This window comes from Episyrphus balteatus, chromosome 3, assembly GCF_945859705.1.
Source record: "Episyrphus balteatus chromosome 3, idEpiBalt1.1, whole genome shotgun sequence".
Taxonomy (NCBI): domain Eukaryota; kingdom Metazoa; phylum Arthropoda; class Insecta; order Diptera; family Syrphidae; genus Episyrphus; species Episyrphus balteatus.
In genome coordinates this window covers 120,880,243-120,905,090 of record NC_079136.1, presented here as the reverse complement: position 1 = coordinate 120,905,090, position 24,848 = coordinate 120,880,243, and the positions used below count along the sequence as shown (strand labels likewise).

The 24,848-nt window shown below is 29.7% G+C and overlaps 1 protein-coding gene across 2 annotated transcripts in view; it reads right to left on the bottom strand.

Annotated features, from left to right (window-relative positions):
* LOC129913909 (gamma-aminobutyric acid type B receptor subunit 1) overlaps positions 1-24,579 on the bottom strand; it is a 261,724-nt gene extending 237,145 nt beyond the window's left edge. Inside the window, exon 1 of one of the 2 annotated variants that reach the window (XM_055992884.1) lies at positions 23,810-24,579. The gene's annotated coding sequence lies outside the window, so the exon portion shown is untranslated. The remainder of the gene's footprint in view (positions 1-23,809) is intronic. The other variant, XM_055992885.1, reaches the window with a different exon arrangement.
* Positions 24,580-24,848: the final 269 nt, after the last annotated feature.

Sequence of the window (24,848 nt, the reverse complement as noted above, 5' to 3'; positions counted from 1 at the left end):
ATCAATTTTGATATATTCTTTGGCATCTGAGTTATATATTCTGCTGTGTTCGCGCATAAAAATTCCTTTTGGAGCTCACCAAATTACCATCAAACATGATGCTGACCTAGGATCAACGAGAGAGTATGAACAAAATAAAATAGATAGAGCAAAAGAATTTAAGACAAACAATAAAAGGGATGAACATTTTTGCCATTCTATACATATAGATTTTTATTCGTTGATTTCGCGAAGCTTTTCCAAAGGACCCTTGAATTTCAATTTATGTATTTTTTATTTCATTTCTTCTTTGCTCTAACTCGTATCTTCCAAAAAAAAAAAACACACACACACACTTTTTTTTCCTTCTAATAATATCCTTCGTATTTTTCTGTGTGACAAAAATGTCATTCAATAGCATGGTTTCTTGATTTTTATTATTATCATTTTTTTTTTCTTTCTTTCCTCTCGATATATTCTAGAAGATGCTCCTTGTAGAGAGAAAATCACAAAAACAAGAAAACGACAATGCGAAAAAGACAAAGTGAATGTTTCTAAAGCATTAACTGTAATTATCCTTTTTATAGACATGTAACATGTATAAGTTCTCTTACTTTATTGTTTCATTGTGTTAAGTCTGTATTGTTATTCTTTTGTTTTGTTTCTTTTCTGGATACTTTTTATTATTTCGCTTCTTCTTCTTATATCGATAACATTGGTAAGATAAGGAGTAGAAGACGAGAAAGTATACTTCAGTTTTATGTTTTTCAAACAAATAATAATGTGAAGGACTTAATTTGTTTCTGGTATAACAGTCACATTAAATTACAGTGAGTCAAAATGGTTAGTTAATCAAATACAAATCACAGTGCGTCAATAGGCTACCAGAGAAGTTAAATTTCGAGGTCAAATGTATACTTGTGTTTGGAAAAAGACTGACAAATTGAGAGTGATGTAGGGTTTCATAACAGTTATAAACGAATCTTAAAAATCCATGTAATTGTTGGTATTGCAATATTTTGTCACAGTTTGTCACATTTTTTCACATTTTGTCACATTTTGTTACATTTTATCCGATTTTGTGGCATTTTGTCACATTTTGTCATCCAATTTTGTCACATTTTTTCAAAGTTTGTCATATATTTTCCCGTTTTGTCAGTGTTTGTCACATTTTCTCAAATTTTCTCACATTTTGTAACATTTTCTCAAATTTTGTCACATTTGTCATACATTGAATATTCTCACATTTTGTCCTATGTTGTCTCATTTTGTCATATTTTCTCATATTTTGTCATATATTTTTCAAAATGTGTCGCTTTTGCAACATTTTCTCATATTTTCTCACATTTTGTCAAAGTTTTATGTATATTTTCCCACTTTGTCACATTTTCTCAAATTTTCTCACATTTTGTCACAGTATGTCAAATTTAATAGTCTCAAATGTTGTCCTATTTTGTCACGTTTTTTACTGTTTGTCACATTTTCTCATATTATCTCTTATTTTGCATATTTTTTTCAAATTGTGTCACATTTCCTCAAATTTTCTCACATTTTGTCACATTTTCTCATATTTCTTCACATTTTGTCACAGTATGTCAAATTTAATATTCTCAAACGTTGTCCTATTTTGTCACGTTTCTTACTGTTTGTCACATTTTCTCATATTTTCTCTTATTTTGTCATATTTTTTCAAATTGTGTCACATTTTGTCACAGTTTGTCACATTTCCTCAAATTTTCTCACATTTTGTCACATTTTTTCATATTTTTTCACATTTTGTCACAGTTTGTCAAATTTTATATTCTCAAATTTTGTCCTATTTTGTAACGTTTTTTACTGTTTGTCACATTATGTCACAGTTTGTCATATTTTGTCAAATTTTCTAAAATTCAAAAATGTTATATTGAATGATTGTGGAAAATGGTAATTTCTTAAATTTTTTTTTCGTGTCAAACATTATTTCATACTAATTGGCAACCATGTTAAATTACCTAAGACTCTTTTTTTCTAAGGACATTAGACCTAGGACAGTATTATATTGAAGTGAATTGATTTAATATTGATTTTTCTGTCATTGTTTGATGCTGGTTTATAGATTTTTGTCTTACATGTGGGTTTTTATTTTTTTATTTGTATTCGTATATTTGTAATACCAAATGGATGACAAACTGTTTTCATGATAAATACAAGACGAAAAAAAAATACCTATAAAGTGGGCGACTGGTAAATGGCGAATTCTTTTGAAAACACACAAACACAAAAAAAAAGTAGGTGTGGAACTGGCACAGCGAGAGATTTTTGATTGGAAATGTTCGATATCTTAAGCTTTGAGTAAATTTATAGTCTGGATTTTTTTCCTTTGGGCTTGCTTGCAAAAAAAAAAAAAAAAACAAATACTACAAATAGAGAATATGTATGTGTACGTTTGTTTGTATTATGAGTTTCTTTTTTCTTTTTTGATTGTCCCGCAGTGTTATTTATGATCTGTGATTTTTATCATCATGGCTAAGGGCTAATTTATGATGGGAATTTTTTCGTCTTTATTTTTACCTGTGAATTTTTTTATGGATATTTTATTAAGAACATCATTTAAATGCGTTTTTTTGTGTGAAACGATTCGATAGGAAAAAATATCGATTTTTAGCGAAATTTTAAAGTTATAACGATGTTTTCTAGCAAAATTTATACGTACATATGCGTTATGTTAAATATCAACAATTTAAAAGCAGAAAAACCTAATACCTTCACGTGTTCATATATTCAGAATCACCGACCTCATTGAGAAAGCTCTTACGCAGTCTTTTCAGATGTGTTCCAAAGCAAATTCAAATTAAGTTAAATTCTTTCTGAAGGATTTAGGCATGGAAACGAATTTAAAGAAATAGTGGCTGGGGTAGAACAAAATTAAAAATTTTTTTGTTGAAAAATCGAATTTTCGAAAACGAGGCATAGAATTTTTTTATGAAGTTTTGGTTTTAGGTGGTGATTAATAGTTTCTATTAAATGGCATACCAACTTCATTTTAAAACATTATTTTCATTTGTTTCATTTGTTGCCATGTTATCAGGCCCAAGCGAAAAAACTACAAATTTTCATGTTGCTCAGTTTTTAAAGTTTTTGTCGAAATATCTTAATTTTTTTTGTCTCATTTACTTACACTTATCATGTAGATACGAATTGACTCAAAAAAAAAAGTTGGAATAACATACTGTGAAGCTCTGCTCGTCTGGTCTTCTACGAAAGAAAAAACTGCCAAAAATCTAAGAACCTTACATAATAACCAGACGATCAGAGATTCACTATTTATGCAAGATGGGGCTTTTGTCATAAAGTTAAGAATGTCACGTTATTCCTCTATACAAAAATTTAAGTATTGGATCCGTCTGGAAATATTCCGGTCATGAATTCCATAGAAAACCTCTTTTGGAGCTTATTCAATTTTGCACTTTGTTTTTTATCAAAATTTTTGAATTCTTTAACTTATTTTAAGTCAATCCGTATCTACATGATAAGTGTAAGTAAATGAGACAAAACAAATTAAAGATATTTCGACAAAAACAGGCAAGGTACTGTATAAACATTTATAAAAAAATAAGTTTTTATAAAAACGGCTCTAACGATTTTGAAATTTTTTTTTTTTTAAATGCATTTTCATTTGAAAAAAAAAACGAATTTTATATTTTTTCATATAAATTTACCAAATTTTAGCATTTCGAATTCCAAGAGCAAGTCGTGCATTTTATTTTTTTAGCACATTTTGTAAAAGTACAGTTTAGATAAATGTCCTTAACAAATTTTATACAATGCTTCAAAATTTCGCTGCAATCTGTTTAATACTTTAGAAAAACATGTTCAATTTAACGTTTTTAAATAAATATTTAATACCTATTAATCCCAGTTACGAAACTTTGAGGGCTAGGTTACAATAAAAAAGTTTTTAATAGGATTGAATTGCTTGATATTGCCCAAACAAATAAGAAAATCATCTCAATTAAAGATTTCACTCAACTCACGAAATAAGTCGCTGGGTATTAAGTCTACTTAGGTACTTAGTTCCAAATTAATGGGAAAAACATATATTTACTTTAGTAAAGTGTACCTTGTTCCAATGTGATTTAAGAACATAATTCCCAATTTTGCTATGGTTCTAAATCCTTCTTAATGTGAAATTATTTCCCACTTTCCCCCGACTTCAAAAACCTAAAACTCAAACAAAATTTTGCATACACCCAAACCCGCACCCAACCCAAATTCTTAAGTGAGCCCGTTGCCGAAGGGTACCATTTCCCTCTCCATAGCTACTTTACTGTTAAAGGCTTAATTTTTGATTTTTATTTCCTTTAGAAAAGTGTATGCGAAAATTAGATCAGTTTTTATAGTTTTACTAGCTGACCCGGCGGACTTCGTTACACCTCTTCTGCTATTTACTTCCAATTTTGGAATACGTCGAAACAAAATTTTGACTGGACCACCCTAATAATTTAGTGGTATGAAAATAGATGTTGGCCGATTCTTATAGACTTATCCGACATGCACACAAAATTTCATAAAAATCGTTCCAAAAATATATATAAAACATTTTTGATCGGATCACCCTAACCATTTAGTGGTATGAAAATAGGTGTTTGTCGATTCTTGGACTTACCCGATATACCCACAAAATTTCATAAAAATCGTACCAAAAAATTTTCCTTTGACCACCCTAACCATTTTATGGCATGGAAATTATGTTGGTCGATTCTCAGACCTAATCGACATACACAAAAAATTTCGTAAAGTTCGTTCCAAAAAGAGAAAAAAAAATTGACTGGGCCACCCTAACAATTTAGAAGTATGAAAAATAGATGTTGGCCGATTCTCAGACATATCCGATAAGCACACAAAGTTTCTAAAAAATCGGTCCATCCGTTTCGGAGGAGTTTAATAAAAAAAACACTGCGACAGGAGAATTTTATATACAGTAGTCCCTCGATAATGTGAATTACCGATAATGCGAATTTCTCTAAAATGTGAATCGCCAAAAATTTTCATTGTCATCTCTGTAATGTGAATTTCTAAAATTTTTAGACTCTATAATGTGAATTACCTTTGCAAAAGCTTGCATGTTTTTCTCGTTCGTGCACGCAATCTTTGTATAGGTCTGAAAAGTGGATAACTGTTATTTTTCTTGACATTTCTTAATATTGAAAGCAGCTGCAGGCTGGAGATTTTTGTGCTAACATTTTACATCTTTTTATACGAAGTTTTTTAACGTTTTTTTTACTTGTATTTTGTTGATTTTTTTCTTTATTCAGTACTGGCTTAAACTGAGCTAAAAATAAATGTAATATTCATTGGTTTTAAGAATGTTTTAATCAGTTAAATGGCAATTGGAAAAAGTTCCAGTAATGTGAATCCCTCTAAAATCCGAAAACGCCTTGTTTTAATTAGTTCACATTATCGAGGGACTACTGTATTACCTAGATTTATTTATTCAATAATTTAAAACGTTAAAAACTAATTTTAAAAATAACTTATATCAAAATCGTTTATATGAAATAATATTTTAAGAGTTTTCGTTTTTAAAAATGTTGCTTTTTTTGGGGTTCCATGATTTTGATTTTTTGTAAACATTTGTTTTGTAATATTTTTGCTTGTAGTTTTTGGAATGTATATATTCGTACCTAATTGTTTAAAGTAAATAATAATTGTCTGTTTTTTTAATATAAAGTGATAAAGACATTGTTAAATTAAAACTTGTTATTTCAATAAAATGGTGTTTCCACTTTTCTAATTTTTTAAAGCTTTTGGATTTCTAGAATATTGGTTATTTTGGGCTTTCGGAAGTTTTCCGGGTTAAGGTTTTTCGCTAAAAGGTTGATTTTTTTTTTTTAGCATTTTTGAAATATGTATTTAAAATGCAATTTTTTCCGGACTACCTACTCAAAAATATTTTGATGATTTCGGTTCTTTTGTAAATCTTAGATTTAGATTTTTGAGATTTTATAATTTTCTTGATTTTGAATTTTAAAATTACTGTATAAATTATTCATTGTAAAAAAAAATGTATTTGGTAACCCTAAATAAAAATAATGGATCATAAATTTCGTTTTGCTACCAAAGTTGATGGAAAATTTAAAAAAAAAAAAAAAAAAAAAACAAAGAAAAGATCATAAAAAATCGCCTTGTTTTAAAGTCAACTTTCCTTGGTATATGAAAATATCTCAGGTGAGTCCTTGTACTCGTAATATTGCTGCTGCTGCCAACAGTAGCAAAGGATAATTTCCTTTTCATCCTTAACTTTGTCGTCGTCATAGTCATAGTCATCATTGTCGTCATACTCATCATCGCGGTCCATTATAAAAAGCCATGTAACTAAACTTAACAAAACAACAACAACATAAAAAAAAAACACAAAATCGTTTTCGCTTACTTAAAAAAAAATGAGAAAAAAATCAAAAAAAGATAAAAAAAAAAACAACTATACATAATAGAAAATACTTGCACCTGTCAGAGGATGTTAAAAAGGACTCAGTTTACCAACCTATACCAACTAAATTTATCGCCCAGTGGCGCTATTTATTTTATGCATAAAAAGCTTATTCTCTCCAAAAGAATGCGTTGTTGTCGTCGTCGTCATCATTTTGTGTATGTGTGTGTGTGTTAATGGAGGATGGGGCAGATGGGGATGTATTTTTATTTTTGAGGAGGTACTTTTACTACCTTAGGTGTGGTAAAGGTATATAAGGAAGGTAAAGAGGATTTGAGTTATTTTGCTGCAAGGAATCATACCGTATGCGGTGGTATGTGAGATAAATTGAATTTTTGTGTGTATGGCAGGGTATTTATGGTCCTCGAGGCTAAAAACTCAGTTTGTTATTCAAAAGTGGCTTCAAATTTCTTCTCTTGTCTACTCGAATGTCCTTTGTTGTTAAGGATAAATGTTTTTGTTTTTTTTTTTATACATATTTTGTCCTTTTTTTTAAAGAGATAATTAATATTTACAGTTTCAAGTTATATTTTATATTTCTTCTTAAAAAGAATAAGTAGCAGTAAATTTTGTTTTAAAAAAAGCTTAATAGGCGCAGACGAGATATAAAATGCAAAGGAAACATTAAACAAAAAACAAAAAATAAACAAAAATGGACGAGGAATTAAATGAAGGACTCTCATGATTTATTTCAATGGGCAGTCGTTTTTAAATATACAATTTGTAAAACGTTTACTTTTTGTTTTTCTTTCGTTTTTAATGGTTTAATAAAGATGCTTCTGTGAAGAAGTGTCCCTGAATGTGAAAAGTTTTTTTTTTCTAAAATTTTTTTCTAAAAGGATAATAAAAGTAGAATTTTTGTTTTAGATTTTTTATTTTTATTGAAAAGAAAAACTTTTTCTGTTTATTTTTTGTTTCTCTCAAGGTGATAGAGGCGCAGGTTTGTGAAATTGATGGCGGAAATTATTAATGTTGAAAAGTGAATCATTAAAATAAAATGTAATGAGGTTTGTGGTGGTTTTTTTGTGGTTTCTAAGAGATTCATTAATGAATTTGTTTTTTTTTTTTTGTTTTTCAGTTCTGGATTGTTTTCGCCACTTTAACTAATGAGATTTTTTCTTTCAAATAAAGTTTAACTATTAAAATTTAATCATCAAAAAGAGATTTTATTTTGAAAACAAAATAGGAAGAATTCATCTTTAAAATTTGGAAATTTAAATTTTGAAAAAATTAATAAAGTTTTTTAACAACTAAGCCAAAGCATTAAAGATTTCTGAACAAAGATTAATTTTTCTTAATCCATTTGTTTTCTATTACAAATTTGAAAACAAAAAAATATTTGTTGAAAAAAAAATTTTTTTGCCCAAAAAAAAAAAGTTAATTGAAACTGAAAAAAAAAATTGCATTAAAAAAATTATTGCAACTAAAAAATACTTGCAATAAAAAAAATATTTAGGATATGCAAATAAAAAAAAATTGCATCAAAAAAATGTTATTGCAATTTAAAAATATTTGCATTGAAAATAAATTTTTTAGCAAATAAAAATATTTTGAATAAAAAAAATTGTATTTTTAATAGAGCTGTAGCAAATCGTATGTATTCGTTACTAAAATGCGGGTATTCACTTCAGTAAGGAGTAACGAAACGTTACTTTCTAAACAGTATCGTTACTCGTATGTTTCGTTACTGGGTACTGAAGTAACGAAACATACGAAACGTACGAGATACGAAACATACGAGTAACGACGCGATTCCAGTTTCAATACTAAATCCGATGTAAGAGATACGAAATGAAGTGATACACTCAATTTGTCGCATTTCGCATCTCGTGTCGGTATCGCAACCATAGTCAGAATGCTAACTGCAGATAATTATCTGGAGTTTACTTTTGTCTCGATTAAAACAGTAGTGCCAAGGTTCAATAATCATTGTGTTATCGATAGTTTATACAGAGATATCAAAAGAGACGTTTTGTATTTTCTCTATTTGGCCGAAATATGTATATCCACGACGCAACCAATCTGTTTATGGCCTTGATGGTATTGATATTCAGCTTAAGAATGTACAAAAGTTTTTTGGTTTTTCAAAAAATTAGTTTATTTTCGGTGCAAAATTTTCAACACAAAAAAAAACAGAGAAAACGAGGTTTGAAAATCACTCTCAATAGAAAAAATAAATGAAAAATTGTTCGACATGGTTGTATTGAAGTGTTTATATTTCGAGATCTGCGCGTTGCGCTTTTGAAATAAAGGTCTCTAAAGAATTGTGATAAGATTACTGAAAGAATATAGGTAAACAAAAAATTACCAAAGTTTTGTCTAAAAATTTGGAAAAAAAATCAAAAAAGTTTCCACGTTTGATAAAACACAAAACGAAAAAAATTCAATATAGCTACCTTTAAACTCTTATTACATGAGAATGCCGCAACTAATTTTAATGTTAATGACCTTAAAATGTAGCTTAGATTATAGAAATTGTTTTTGGTTTTTTTCAAAAAAAAAATTTTTACACCCTTATACCAATGTACGAAACATACTTAAAATACCAAACATACGAAACGTATCAAATACATGAAATATACGAAATGTACGAAACATACGAAGCATGCGAAAGTAACGAAACATGCGAAACACACGAAACATACGAAATATGCGAAAAATGCGAAACATACGAAAGTAACGAGTAACGATATTATTGATGCGGGTACTAGTATCAAAAGTAACGTATACATGCGGGTACTCATTTTGTCGTTACTTTTACGGCCCTAATTTCCAATAAAAAATGTTCTGCATTGAAAAAAAAATCAATGCGAAAAAATGTGTTCATTAAATTTTTTTGTATACATTTTCATCGAATTCCTTACAATTTCGACTATTTGGACTTATATTAGGTTCAATCAATATTATTGTTGAAATAGATAATGTATTTTTAAATACCCAAAATTGTAACAAATTCGACGATTTTTTATTTGAGATAATATTTTTTTGACGCAAAATATTTTTATTTGCAATAAAAAATTTTATTTTCAATGCAAATATTTTTCAGTTGCAATATTTTTTTTTTTTAATGTATTTTTTTTTTCTTATTTGCAGCAAAATGATTTTTGTATTAATAATTTTATTTAAAAAAAAAAAAAAAAAAAAAAAAAAAACAGATGGTAACCCTATTCATTACACTTCACCCATCAGCTACTCTTGATGGTTGTTCAAGCATATTTTAAATAGGAAGCTACTCCTTTTATTAAGGATTTTCTTATAAAAGGAAGGATATAGTAATAAATCCAACATTTCTGCAACATAATTATGGGTTGCCCATCACACCTACCTACTATACAACAACGACAATGACGACAAGAACGAAGAAGACGAAGACTATACCTTAAGTTGTTGGTTGTGTAAGTTCTGTAATTTAACATCAACAATCAACTGTGCGTGAAATGATGATGAGTTTTATATATGAAGAAAGACGTCCTGCTATATTTGTGTGTGTGTGTGTAAGTGTATGCTTTTCATCATCTGGAAAACTGGGTACACCAGAGTGCGTTTCTTTGTTGTCGTAAAAAAAAAAAGTTTCATTATGATATAAAGTGAACAAGAGACATTCACTATACAACACAAGAAACATTCTCTGTTGTGCTTGTTCGATGTTATATGTAGTGGGTGTATGAGAGAAAAAAGGATATAACTAATGTGGTTTTAATGACAAAACCTTATATAATTAACTTCTTGAACATATACAATTTTGTGAAAGGTATTTTTCATCAAGGTACAGAGATCTTACTCACACACACACACACTTTCTCATAAAATGAGTTTTGCAGAATCTTTCATTATCTGTAATTTTCCGAGACACTCTTTTACCTTTTCTAGTTTAGTAGGGTTGATTCTGATGATGATGATGATGATGATGATACCCTGTCTCTTAATTAGATGAGGAAAAAGGTGTCACTATACTACCTAAGCTATGTACATAACTACACACATACTATATATTTTGTCAGGTTATCAGAGACATAAAGAAAGTCTTATGAGCTTAGTAGATGATATCAGGAACTTAATTTATAAATAAATTAAGTTTCGAGTACCAAGTAAAGCACAGGTAAGTAGGTAAAAGACGGATAGGAATCTTTACTTAAGAATGTTACTGAACACATTTCACAGTGAAGTGAAATTTTCTTTTTCGTAGAATTCACTGTTTGATAGAAAAAAAAAAAGAAAACGAAGCATTCCAAGGAAGTATTCTAGGAGCTTCTCCAAAACGAAGAATTCCAAGAAAGTATTCTACGACTTAATACAAAAGATGTACGATAGGTAGTTAGGTACTTGAATTATGTTGTCAAAATTGTCCTTGCTGACTTTAATACACAAAGTGGAAAAGAAACACATCTCTGGTTCGATGTTTGGCAGACACAACTCAGAAGGAAACTGGCAAGGCACTGATTTCTCTTGTTTAATGTTGAACTGACAACTTGTCAACATCCATATTAACGAACTGCCAAATAATTTGATCATTTTTGTGATTGACCATTATTTTAATATACTGGAAATAGAAAAGATGCAGGAATTTTTCATAGATCTGGTTCATTGCCAATTAGTTAAGTGAGTTTATAGAAGTTTAATGATTTTGGAAAAAAATTGAAAAATTTCTATTGGGTATTTGTAATAGGTTGACGTCAAAAATTGAAAAAATTAAACTTAATAGATTATAGCCTCTATGAGACTTCTTTTAAACATTCCTGCGACCCCAAAATTTTTTAAACAAACTAGTCTTATTCGTTTGTCCACCTTTTTTCCGTATTTTTCCACCCAAAAATTTTCGTTTGTCCAACCTTCAGAAAAAATTAAGAGCAAATTTTTTCTTACATATACCAAAATTCTTCATTTGTTTGGAGATATTCAAAAAAACAAATTTTGTATTCAAAAAACAATTTTTTTTGACAAAATTTATTTTGGACAAACGACAGGAGTTTAATTTTTTGAAAAAAAAAGTAATTTTTTTGGATTTTAATGGACTTTGACTTTTTAAGTACAAAATTTGTTTTTTAAATATTTTCGAAACGTAGAGTGGACAAACGACGATTTTTCGTAATACGTACATATGTAAAGAACTCGAGGTGGACAAACGACAGAATATTTGAAACAAAAGTAATTTTAGGAGATTTCAGAGGACTTTAAAGGAGATGGCACATTTTTCTATGGAGCTTGGGCCCAGTGTGTTCACTAACGAAATTGGTATCAAATGAAAGGTGACGGTAAGCACATTACGTAGGTAAAATATTTTTAAATTCGTTATAGTACAGGAAAGTTAGTAAAAAAACAGGCATTTTGTGGAACGAAATACAGGACGGCTGAATTTTTCAAATCTGAAAAAGGGATATTAGAAAAGCTTAAGTCCTGGTTTTCGGGACGCCACCCCCCCTGGCGAAATCCGCCATTTTGGAAAACGCGAATCACTCTATATCTCCAAAACTATGGGTCCTATAGAAATGGTTGTCAGACCAAAGTTCTTGGAAATTTAATTATCTTTTTCTTTGTAGTACATTATTTTTCTCAGCATGCAATAGTTTTGAGGTTATGTTGTTTTAATTTATTTTTTTTTTTTCGGTTTTCTTAAGATTATAACAATCCCAGTATCAGCTACATAATTTTTTAAACAGTAAAAGTTATAGACCATCAGATTTCTAATAATTTGGTATATTTTTGAAAGTCATGCGATGTATAAATCGAAAGTTATTGATCTGAAAACTATAATATTAGTGCAGGAAAGTTAGTAAAAAAACAGGCATTTTGTGGAACGATGTACAGGACGGCTGATTTTTTCAAATCTGAAAGAAGGATAGTAAAAAACGAAAGTCCTGGTTTGCGGGTCGCCAACCACCTGGTGAAATCCGCCATTTTGAAAAACGATAATTGGTCTATATCTACTACACTATTGGCTTGACCGAATAAGTTACTGAACCAAAATTGTAGGTAATATAAATATCTTTTCTTGTGCATGCACTGTTTTTCAGCGAGGATATCACTTTTTAGGTTATGTTGTTTAATTTTTTGTTTTTTTCTGTTTTTTTTTTTTCTTTAATTTTTCTTAGTAGAAGATAGAAACATAATTTTTTAGCATCATAAAAGTATGATGTTTGACCTAAAACAAAATATGTGTACCTCAATATTGTAAGTTTTACCATTACCCACCTTAATAACTCCCCCTCATATCATATTTTTCTTGTTTTTACATTAGGTACCCGATTTAGCCTTTTTTTCATACCTTATGCAAAAACATATTAGTATATTTTTTGAAAATATTGAGAGGGATTGCTCTTTAAGTTCCGTATCTTTGGTTTGAAAAGTCATATAATCTTCAAAAGATTCCCAAATTAATGTAAATTTGATGTTCTAAAACTTTAATGATGCTACAAAATTATGTTTCTATCATAGAGACTGAGAAAAATTAAAAAAACAGAAAAAATAAAAAATAAAACAACATAACCTAAAAAGTGTTGTCCTCGCTGAAAAACATTGCATGCACAAGAAAAGATATTTATATTACCTACAATTTTGGTTCAGTAACTTATTCGATCAAGCCAATAGTTTGGGAGATATAGACCAATTCGCGTTTTAAAAAATGGCGGATTTTGCCAGGGGGTTGGTGTCCCGAAAACCAGGACTTAAGCTTTTCTAATACCCTTCTTTCAGGTTTGAAAAAATCAGCCTCCCTTTAATTCGTTCCACAAAATGCCTGATTTCTTTACTACTTTTCCTGTACTTAGACTATAGTTTTCAATTCAATAACTTTTGACTCATACATCGCATGACTTTTGAAAATATACCAAATTATTGGAAATTTGATGGTCTATAACTTTTACTGTTTAAAAAATTATGTAACTAGTACTGGGATTGTTATAATCTTAAGAAAACCGAAAAAAAATAAATTAAAACAACATAACCTCAAAACTATTGCCCGCTGAGAAAAATAATGTACTACAAAGAAAAAGATAATTAAATTTCCAAGAACTTTGGTCTGACAACCATTTCTATAGGACCCATAGTTTTGGAGATATAGAGTGATTCGCGTTTTCCAAAATGGCGGATTTCGCCAGGGGGGTGGCGTCCCGAAAACCAGGACTTAAGCTTTTCTAATACCCCTTTTTCAGATTTGAAAAATTCAGCCGTCCTGTATTTCGTTCCACGAAAAAGTCTATCTTTCCTGTACTATTAGTGGGGTTTTGGAGATATTTGAGTTTGAAGTTTCGGATTTCACAATCAAGATTTCAGCTAATTTTTCGAACAATTAATCGTAGAATGCGTAATAATGGGTGTACAGAAATAATATTGGTATCAAATAAAAGGTATTTTTCTTGTCTATAAATCTGTATCAAAAGTTTTTTTCTTTGTTAAAAAAAATAATACATATTAGGTATTTACTTCTCAAAAGGTGATTTTTTTAAGCGAGGCATTTGGCACATCGAAATATCAAAATATTCAGTGGTGACATGCACTTTTTTTTTGTAATTTTTCGATAGCTTAATGTGTTACCTTTAATTCTATATATAAAATAGTTCTATAAAACATACAAAAACCTTATAATAAGCAAAATACACAAAAACGCGCCGAAATATGCCTATTAAATAATAAGAATAGAAACTATAGTTCAGTCAATGGGGAAAAATCTGGAAAAGGCTATGACGTGAGCTAAGTTTGAATGCAGTATTGAAGAGGGGTTTATCCCAAGTACAAATCTCAGATTGCATATTGTTTGGTCTGGTGGGGCGACCGCCATTTTGAAAAACGCATTTGTCTCAATATCTCGAGAACGACTGGTCGGACAGAAAACTAGAGAGGACTTTTTAGATTGGAAATTAGTTAATCTTTCTTTTTCTAGTACATCATTTTTCTCTAGGAGTTATAATTTCAGAGTTACACTACCGAAAATTGTGTGTTTTTTGATATTTTAAATATTTTAAACAACCCTTAGAGTTAAGTGCGGAATTACTGAGAATGAGATACTTTGCGGTTCTGTTACTCTGAAAGTATAACTCCTAGAGAAAAATGATGTACTAAAAAAAAAAAAGGTCGTCACTTATACTTTCTTCCACCGCCATAAAACTGAACTGATTTTTCGAAAAAAAAGTACGACTATCGTTTTGTTTCAACAAAGCCTGGATAAAATCCAGTGGATATTTCACTTTTTTAGTTTATTTTATTTATCGGTCAAAAGCGATAAAAATGCTCTAATAAACTGATAAACTAAAACTATTTTCAAAAAATTCGGGGATCGCTTTTGTTACTGCTCGAGTTAGTCGCTTAAACATTTACAAAGACCTTAAAGGGATCCTAACAATCCAACACCACGCTAACAATATAACTTTTACTCTCAAACTATTTCAAAAATTTTAAGGCATCAATAACTCTCTTCAAATAAATTAAAAACTTACAAAAAAAAAAAACCCTTGATCCCAAAACATGGTTATGCTTCATTAAGCTACTAAACAATCCATATAGTACTTTTTTTTTACACATTTCACTTAACTTGAAGAAAAAACACAAACTAAACTTCTTTATTTTTACCAAGAGACCTTTTTTGTTGGATCTCAACATCCCAGAAATGACGACGAACGGCGAGAATGGGGACCGATTAAAACACACAAAATCTCTCATTTTTGCTTACAATTTTCATCTTTACCCTCCTCAATCTATTTATTTATATTTTTTTTTTTTTTGTATTTTTTTGTTGTTGCCAAGTCTTGTAGTGAAATCAATGTTGTTGGCTTTTAGCTTTTTAACAGCCGCAGTTTAATGAGCTGAAAGACTATAATTATGTCTGTGCTTTGCTTAAACTTTTTCTTCCTTTTCGTCTTCTTGATTTCCTCCTTTTCCTGAATGTTGTTGTCGTCATCATCATCGTCGTCGTCGTCTATGGTATAGAAAAGTTTAAATGAAGAAAGAAAAATAAAAAAAAAACACGCCTTCAAGCCTGAACGTTATGCTAATATTTAAATAAATTAGAGTGCACAACCTATTTTGCGAAGAAGAGAGAACTTAGCCTACAACAAGATGATGGGGGATCAGCAAGCAAGCAAACCAAGAAAAAAAAAGGATAATTTCCACCACGCCATTTCATCTCGTCTCTATGCTTTTTACACCCAAGTTAACACACATAACATCCCAAGCTCATAACCTCTAAGGCATCGAGGGAAAAAAAAAAACCGGCCTAGTTGCTAACCCCTATAGCTTGTACTTATATCTAACCTACTACCGGCATAAAAAGCATCATCTCCCTCCTAAAAGTATACCACCAAAAAGGGAGCAAACTCAAAAATAAAATTTAAAAAAGGAAAAAAAAAAAGAAAATAACAAAAGTGTGTCACCGTTTTTCTATGTCTATCTCTTCTTCATAGCTCGGCCAACCCCCATGTTCATCCATCATCATTCGTCCTCCCACATCGCCCCCGTTAAAAGAAAGCATCCTTACAGTCAACTACACAACTTGAATAAGGAGGCAGGCATACACACTTAAAAAAAAAAGGGGCCAGCGCCCCGCCATCAACTTTAGAGAATTTTTTTTACAGAAAAAAAAAATTACAAAACAAAAGTAGAAACACAAGAGATTTGGCATCATCTCACTAGAGAGCGCTGCTCCTGCTGTGGGACCAAGTCTCCCCGTCACCATCGTCATAGTTATCCAGGTTTTTGAAAAATTCTATTCAAAATGGAGAAGAACACATGCAAACAAACAACAACAACAGCAACATTCAACCTGTCGGTCGGTCTTCGACACCAAAACCATAAGCCGCCAAACAAGGATAAGAAAACTCAAATCTCACTCCCTCTCAATTGTAAGGGGTTCGGTTGACACTATGGAGAGATTTCCTATACCCTACCTCTATACGCTCTGTGAGAGAAAAAATCTTTTTAAAAAAAATTACTCCCATTCTAATTGAAGTAAAGTGGGACACTTTGGTGTCGCTCTCTCTCTCTCTCTCTCATTTTTTCCCTTTATCTCCCCCACTATTGCTCTCATTCTAAGTGGCTTAAATTAAAATGCAAAACAAATTCCCGTACTCATGCCCTAGCCAAGGGCTTTGTGAGACCGGGTCGTGAAAAATTGGACTGTCACAGTGCCTTGGTTTCTCTTTTGGCTTTTTTTTGCCAGATTCCATGAGAGTCAAGCGGTGTCAGCTTGATGTATTCGTCCGTCGGCATTTGTGTCAAATATTTTCCCTCTCACTCTCTCTCTCTTTCTCTTGGAGTGTTTTATTTTTGACAGTCATATTTTCCATTCGACATTTCCAGTGGACGACGTCACTTTTCGAAGTTCGAAAGAATTTTGACATTTGATATCTTCTCTCATGAGCTTTTTTTCTCTCTCTTTCTCTTTTGGCCATTGTGAAACTAGTATAAAACTGTTACAAAAAACCTCTCAATCATATGGATGGATGCTGTAAAAAGCTTTCACCCACATTTTTACTTTCGTATCTTAACGATTTTTTTTTTTTTTGTATTATTATTTTTTTTCGAAGTTTTATTTTTGTAGATCAAAACTTTTCTCTTGATGGGTCTTGCATCTTCAAAAGGATAACGTCCTTTACACATTTATTTTCTTACTTGTCATTTTTTTTTTTTTTTGTTGTTTTTCTTTCTCTTTAACTTTTTTTTTCGTCTTTTTTTCTGTTTTTGTTTTATGTGACGTTTATGTATGTGAGTGATTTTGTTTTCGTCTTTCTTAAAAAAAAAAAAATAAAAATAAAAAAAAAATGAACTAGAAACGTTAAGGATTGCTTGGAGGCTATAGACATTATAAACATGTGGTTAAAACGGAGAAATGTAGAGGAGAAGAATATAAAAGTTGACTATTTTTATTGAAAAGGGTGAGGATTTTGTTTTTTTTTTTTTTTCTTAATAACCGTTGAGAAAAACAACAAGAAAGAAGATGAAAAAAAAAAAACATAAGACGAAGCAGAAAAAAATACAACAGTAAATTGAATAAGAAAACAGTTTTTTTGATTTGTAGGCTAAAAGTTTTGAAGCCTATATTTATTTTTTTTTTTTTTTTTTGGTGGTTGTATGGAAAGAGCATTGGGAAGTAAATGTGATTATTGGTTAACTTTTTTTTTTGAACATTGATGTTAATGGACAACTATTAAGTTTGTTCTTGAAGAGACTTGTTTTTTTTTTTTTTTTTTATTTAAGACTTTTAAATTGATGGGCATTTAAAGTTAATATGGCAGATGACATTATTTTTATATTTTTTTTATGAAAGTCAACACGGAAGTTTCGATTTATTTCAATCGATAAGAGTTCTATTTTTGTGGTAGACTTCAAGGCTGTTTTTATACAGGGTGTCCCAGAGTTAATGCCTAGAATTTTTTTTAGTTTTATAAAAATTGCATAAAAGCTTATGCTTAAGAAATTTCCCTAAAATTCACAAAAAGTCACAAAATTAAAACGTAATAAGCAAACTCACGGATTGGGGTCATAATCCCGAAAACCGAAATCCCGAAAACATAAAATACTTACCGAAAATCCCAAAAACCAGAATCCCAAAAAATTATATAAAATGAAAAATTTGCGCAAATTTTACATTTTTGTAATTTTTCGGGATATCAAACAATTGTAAGTTTTAATATTTAAATTATAAATTTGTGTTTAAATTTTTATTTAATTGGTGTTTTATTTTATGTTTCACTTAAAATTTCAGTTAACAGAAAATTTTGAAGAGCTTTTTACTTTTTCTGTTTTATTTTCGAGATATAGGTATTAGCTTTCCTGGATTTTGGGTTTTCGGGATTTTGGTTTTTCTGGATGCTGGAGTTTCGTGATATTGTATTTCGGGATCATGGATTTTCGGGATTCTGCGTTTTTTTGGATTTTTTATTTTGGGAATTCTGGGTTTTCTGGATTCAAAATTTAGGGATTATGTCCGTCTCCCCAAACTCACACTAGAATGTTTTTGTTTTTATAAAAATCGTTAGATATGTTTTCAAAAAAATTGCACTATGTTCCTTTAAAATTTTATATTTGAGGTAGATATCCGTTATAAAGAAAATTGTGTGAATCTGATAAGTGGCTGCCATTTTTGTTTTAATTTAAACTATTTTATTTTTTATTTAAGGATGTTTTATGATTAAAAACCTTATTCTTATGCATAAAATAAATATCTTAGTTAAATGAAAAAAGTTTCTGAGCATTGTCTTATTTGTTTCGACTGAGGCAAATAATAAAATTTTTAATAAAAATTTGAAATTAAATAATTTCTATCTAATTTTCACGAAAAGATATAGGAAGTTCTACGAACAAACCCAGTACATATTATATTGTCTAAAGGGCAAAAATAATTTCTGTATTTATAGGAGAGAAGGACACAAGCAACAACAAAACTGTATGAGAAATAAAATGCAGGACTGTTTCGCACGTACTTCCTCTTAGATATTCTAAGAATACCTTTATTTTTAAAGGTTTTTTATGAAAAAAAAAAAAAATGTATGAATCCTAAAGTTGTCCTATAGTACCTTCCTTTTTATATCACAAAACACAAGTTAAAAATGAGTCAAATAGGAAAAAACTGCAAATGAACTATGAGTTATTAGCTAAATAAAATAATAATTCGCAACGAAAACATTTTTTTATGGATTCAAGTCGAAAAAGACTTAATTTTTTCTCAGAAAGTAGAATTTTTGCTTTCCAAAGCCATATATTTTTACGAAAAATATCAATTTTAATTTTTAATTTTGATGGAGCTCATGTTGATAGTTAGAAACTCAACTTTTTTTTTAGGAATTCTTAACTTGACATAAAAAGTAACTAGTATGCTATATTAATGGCAACAAAAAGTGTCTCTTAATATTGGTAACCAAACGGTTTACAGGAACTAGTTGGTATACTTGTGTAAAGTTATATCCAAGCAAAATTGTTATTTGGAAATTCTGTCCCACTAAACACATAATTCAAAGAATTTTATTCTCTGAGTATTCCACAGAGAAGTAAGCCTTAAAATTCCTAGATACCTTTTGCTAGAAAGTGTGCGTTTTATGGAATCACCCAAAATCCTCAACTATCAACATTTTTAAAATAGAATTCTCCGAAAATTTGGAACACTTCGTCACATGAGTTCTTATTTGTCCTACAGACCATTTATGCGGAAAATGAGTTAAAGATGCCATCTTATATTTTTGACCACGCTCTTTCGATTGCTGCAATCAGAATCGTCCTATCTCTTTTAGTTTTCGAGATGAAAAAAATGATTTTGTCCTAAAGACCAAGTTTTTTCGATGAATTTTATGCTTATTTGTCCTACATCCGTTTTTGTATGCAGTAGGACAAATACTGGCTTTATAATTATGCTTAAATGTCCTATATCCAATGAAGCTATATTTTTCACACAAAATGACTAAAGTCCCCATATAATAGCTCCTCTTGGTAAAAGGCGAAATACTCAAATTTTGAAGTCATTGCATTGCCAAAAGTATCGTTGCTTCTCTAATGAAAAAAAAGAAGGACATCAGACATATCGTCCCGTTTCTGCTGAACCACGTATCTACACAGCAAATTTTGTTCAGTTCTTCAAAGAAATATACATTTTTCTTGAAATTAAAAATATGAATTGAACAAAAGGAAATTAAGTTATGTTTAAGACATATACATTTAGTTGTCTCGAAACTAAAACCCTTGTATAATATTTTCGTTTGTTTTTTTAAACTCAAATAAAGAATGTATTGAGTTTCGATTTCAATAAAAATTTTTGGTTTCCTATTTTTTCTGTTTTTGTGTCCTATATCCAATACAAATTCCAATGGAGAATAAATTTTTAGCTTTTGTTTTTAATGTGTCTGTAACTGTATGAACAGGTGTCCTATGTCCATTTTACTACTTTTTTTAAAAACTCAATTAAATCAATATTGAAAAACCAAAAATTGCAGAGTGCTTTATAAATGGTTGGGTAAATATCTAATCCTTCAAAAAACATACAAATCACTGTGATTAGGGTCAAAAAAATAAATAACCATCACTTTGAAGTTTAAAAACGCTCTCCTGAAAAGTTAAGATTTTGGTTTATAGGACAAATAAGAACTCACGTGACGACTTGTCTGTGTTAAAAAACTGAAATGTAACCAGTGTTACCTTCAACCGTTTTTTTATTAATTCATTTTTAATTTTTGCACTGACCAAATACGGTTATATGTATATTCGTATTTTCTATTATCTGAGATACCAAATTGAATAGGTAGAGCATTTTCATTTTAAATACATTGAGTGAAATTATTTCACAAACAAATTTTTTCAGGTAATTTTTTTAATAATTTTGAAAATGTAACAAACTAATGTATGTATTTACTTTCTATTTAATTTAAAGCTGCAATTTTAAGATACGATTTGTAAGGGGTTTGGAAAATTTTTCAATTTTAACAGCAACTTTAAATTAATAATATAATTTATTTTTATTTTTATTGAAAACTATACAAGTTTTTGTATTTAGTTTACTTCATCCGTCATTTGGATTGGAAATATTATTTTGTAAAACTAGTTCTTTTAGACAACTTTACTTGTAATTTTAAAGCAATTTCATAAATTAAAATTAACCCTCTAACGGGCAAAATGGTAAATATGGTCGTACCAAGTTGATATTTTTTTTCCAGGTAGATATACCTTTTATAAGCTTATATTTAAAATTTTTACCAAAAAATTGTATCCACATCGAGTTTTAAGGGACAAATACTGGAGACCGTCTCAAGACGGTCTTGCCGGTTTAAAAGTAAGAAAAAGTAGTGAGATCAATATTTCAATTTTTTTTTTATTCAATAAAAAATGGAAAGAAATTTTTTAATTTCTATGTTTGATAATCAAAGAAACAATTTTTGTTTGCTGTGCAACACCCCATATTGGAAAATGGTTTCCACCATAAAAACGAACATTAGCGAAACTGTGGTAGTTGGAGAAGTGGTTGTCCTTCCTAGCTATTATTTTGGTTTTCTGGACGAATTCGTTTGTACAATATGTAGGAGTTTGTTGCGGACATATCAATAAAATGATAAAAGAGTCGTATCATTACATTCCTGGCATACACTTCTGAATCGCAGCAAACGCATTTTTTTCCCAATAGCTCTCCATATTGGGATAACGGTATATCGACATGTACATCATTATACCAATATGATTCCGTATTTCTGCGGAAAAAGTTTTGAAGCTTATATTTTCCGTTAACGCCACAACGATTTGTCTCCTCAGTTACTAGATCAATGATTTCTTCCGTAAAAAAACAATTGAATATTTCCATTGGCGTTTTGAGGTTCCTAACACTCAATGGCAGTGATGCATCTCCACGAAATTCAACTTCATTGACGTGAAGTCACATTGAGCGCTTACGCCAGATCAATTTGGAAAGCTTTTTCGGGTCCTTTTGTTATAGAACCAAGCGTACCCGTAAATCCTCCAGAAGAAGGGTCAATTGTTGGACCAGTAGCCTCAAGGAACGGTAGGGGTGATCTCGGCCTTTTTGTGGTTTTGAAACCAGATTTTGAAATGCATTTTAACAGAAATGTAAAAAATGTAAAGAAACTTTTTTTAATTGTACATAGTAAGATATTTAAGCTTAAGCTTATTTACAATCTGTACGTTTTGTAAATAAAAAATTAATAATTTTTTTAATCCAATCCAATATTTTACAAAAAAAATAACTTTGTTTTTATCAATTTATCAATTTTTTCTAAAAAATAAAAAAGTATAACAATGATTTTTTGAAATCACTAGTTTTTCATGAAAAAGAGGCAAAAAAACTGGATATTTTCTCCTTCGCAGAATATTTTGTCAATTATTTAGACTTTTGTATTGTTTTAACATGAAAATTTACACAAATATTTTATACCATATTATTATTTCAGCTAAAAAAATCATCACATCAATCATGTCTGTACGGCATATACCAAAGATTTGGAATTTTTCAGTTTTCATTAAAAAAACAAATAAAAACAAGATTTTTCCATTTTTTAAATATTTCAATCTACTGTAAATTTTAGATCATCGTAAAGCTTATTATTTCATCTATAATTATACTTTTAAAAATTCCACATTCACGGCAAAAAAAAAACTCATATACCATACAGGGTATAATGCACCAAAAATGCTCAATTTCTTTTTATATTGTGCAAACATTTTTGTTGAAGCTTTTTTTTGTATTATCTTACCCCATCAAATCCTTAATTTATATTAAAAATATTCAATGTTATAGCCTATTAAATAGGTTTTAAACGACGTGGGTCACTATGGTGTATGCGTAATATTTTCTTCATTAAAAAAATCTTTACTTTGAATACAATAATTGCAAATTAATTCAACCAAAGTAATCCAGTAAAATTGTTTTAAAATCTCTGACTCTATTGATTCTGAGAAAAAAAAATATTCCAACATTTAAAAAAGGCTGTTTATAATATTCCAAATAACCTTTGACGTTGTTTTCTTGTCAACAATAACAAAACTATTTCTACTCCTGCTTTAAGGGTATAAAAATAGTAAATATAAATAATCAATTCGCTTTATGACAATTTTCCATTTAAATTAACATATATTTACATATAATGTAACATAATATCCTTGATAGATACAATACAAAAAAAAAATATAACAACTTCAATTACAACATCAATTGTCATAACTTGATATTTTCAAAAAAGCCAATCCCTCTTAATAAACAATTCTCAATTAATTTCCATAATGCAAAGCAGCCATACAAACCTGTCCTACTTCTGTGTTTTTTCCCAAAGAGACTACGTTATAGATATATTCTTGTTGTTTTCCTTTTTTTTTTTAATAAAAAAATAGAAAATATTCATTCATATGAATGTGTTGGAAAATTTCCATATATGACCGAAATAGCTATAGCTTGCCTTAAGTGACCCTATATCACGCACATTTTACCCTCAATTTTACCCTTCAGAAAAAAAAAAAAAATATTCCCTCCCCCAATATAATAAAAGAAAAAAATATTATAACATGACACTCGGACTTGGACACAAGGTGAACAAGCACGGCAATTATCCGCCCTTGAGACTTTAACTCACAAGGCAACTCTTGCCCCCCTCCTGTGACTACAAATATGGCAGCACCAGCTCCCCAACCACCACCCCAAACCCCATTAGCTTAATTTGGCGTCTGATTAATTAACCCCCATCAATCATATCACAAAATTAGAAAAGGGTAAATGTGTTGAATGAAAAGAACAAATAAAATAAAATTATATTCTTTTCATTATTATAAAAAGGACCAAGGTCCTTATTTTCTATCTTTTCATTCAAAATGAAATGGAATTTTTTTTTTTTTTTTCGAAAGAGTAGATACGTTTTGTTTTTGCAAATTAAATCAAATACAAGGACTTACTTTTCTATTTTCGTAAATACGTATCCTGAAGCGTTTAATTAGTTCACTATCACTACACCACCACTTTTATTCTATTACTACGTGTATCCTTTTTTTTTTGAAGGATTTCTCTTTTGTAACACTTTAAGATAAGGATACTTTTTCTTCACCCACAAAAACACTATGCACGATTTTCTTTTTCGTGATAAACTTTATTGGTTTTTTTTTTTTTGCTTTTGCTATGTCCTTTCGAACATTGATAACGGCACTAATATATTTCTGACAGACATCAAGGATCTTGTCGCTTTTTTTTTTATAATTAAACTCACGCACAGATAGGATATTCTCACAAAAACAAATGATGTAGGTGGTATACTCTTATCACGAACTCGTGTGGTATTAAGATGACGAGGACGACGAAAGGTACACGACACAAAAAGGATATGACTTCAAGAAGGATGTTTTTTTTTTTTTTTTTACTATCAGAAATATTTTGACAACAACAAATTAGAAATGGACACGCACACAACCGACGACGATGACAAACACGACATACAAAATGAAGACCCTAGACCGAAGCCTATATAAAGAGATAACCCAGCCAGGACACGACAGGACACCTTGAAATTTAATTAAAATCCACTTTGTTGTCAGTAAGAATCTCGTCGAGGAATAAATTTTTTGTTGTTGTGTGAAGGACAAGGGATTTGAATTTGAATTTGAATTTGAATAATATTTTTTTCAATAAATCTCCTTCAAAAAAAGGATATACCAAATATCATCTTAGGATAATAGGATTATGTGAATACATTTTGAAACGAAAAAAAAAAAAAAACGAAGAAAAACACACTACTAAGAGGCTATTGGTAGTTGAAGATGATAATGGAAATCAATCCTTAAGACGAAAACATATAAACACTCTCCTCTCGAAAGGACACTCTAGGATAAAAAAAAAAAAACACAAACTCAATTCACCAAGAATAAGGACGAACGCTATACCGTATGAATAATTTTTTTTTTTTTTTGGTATTTTAAAAAAATTTTATTTACAACACGCGTA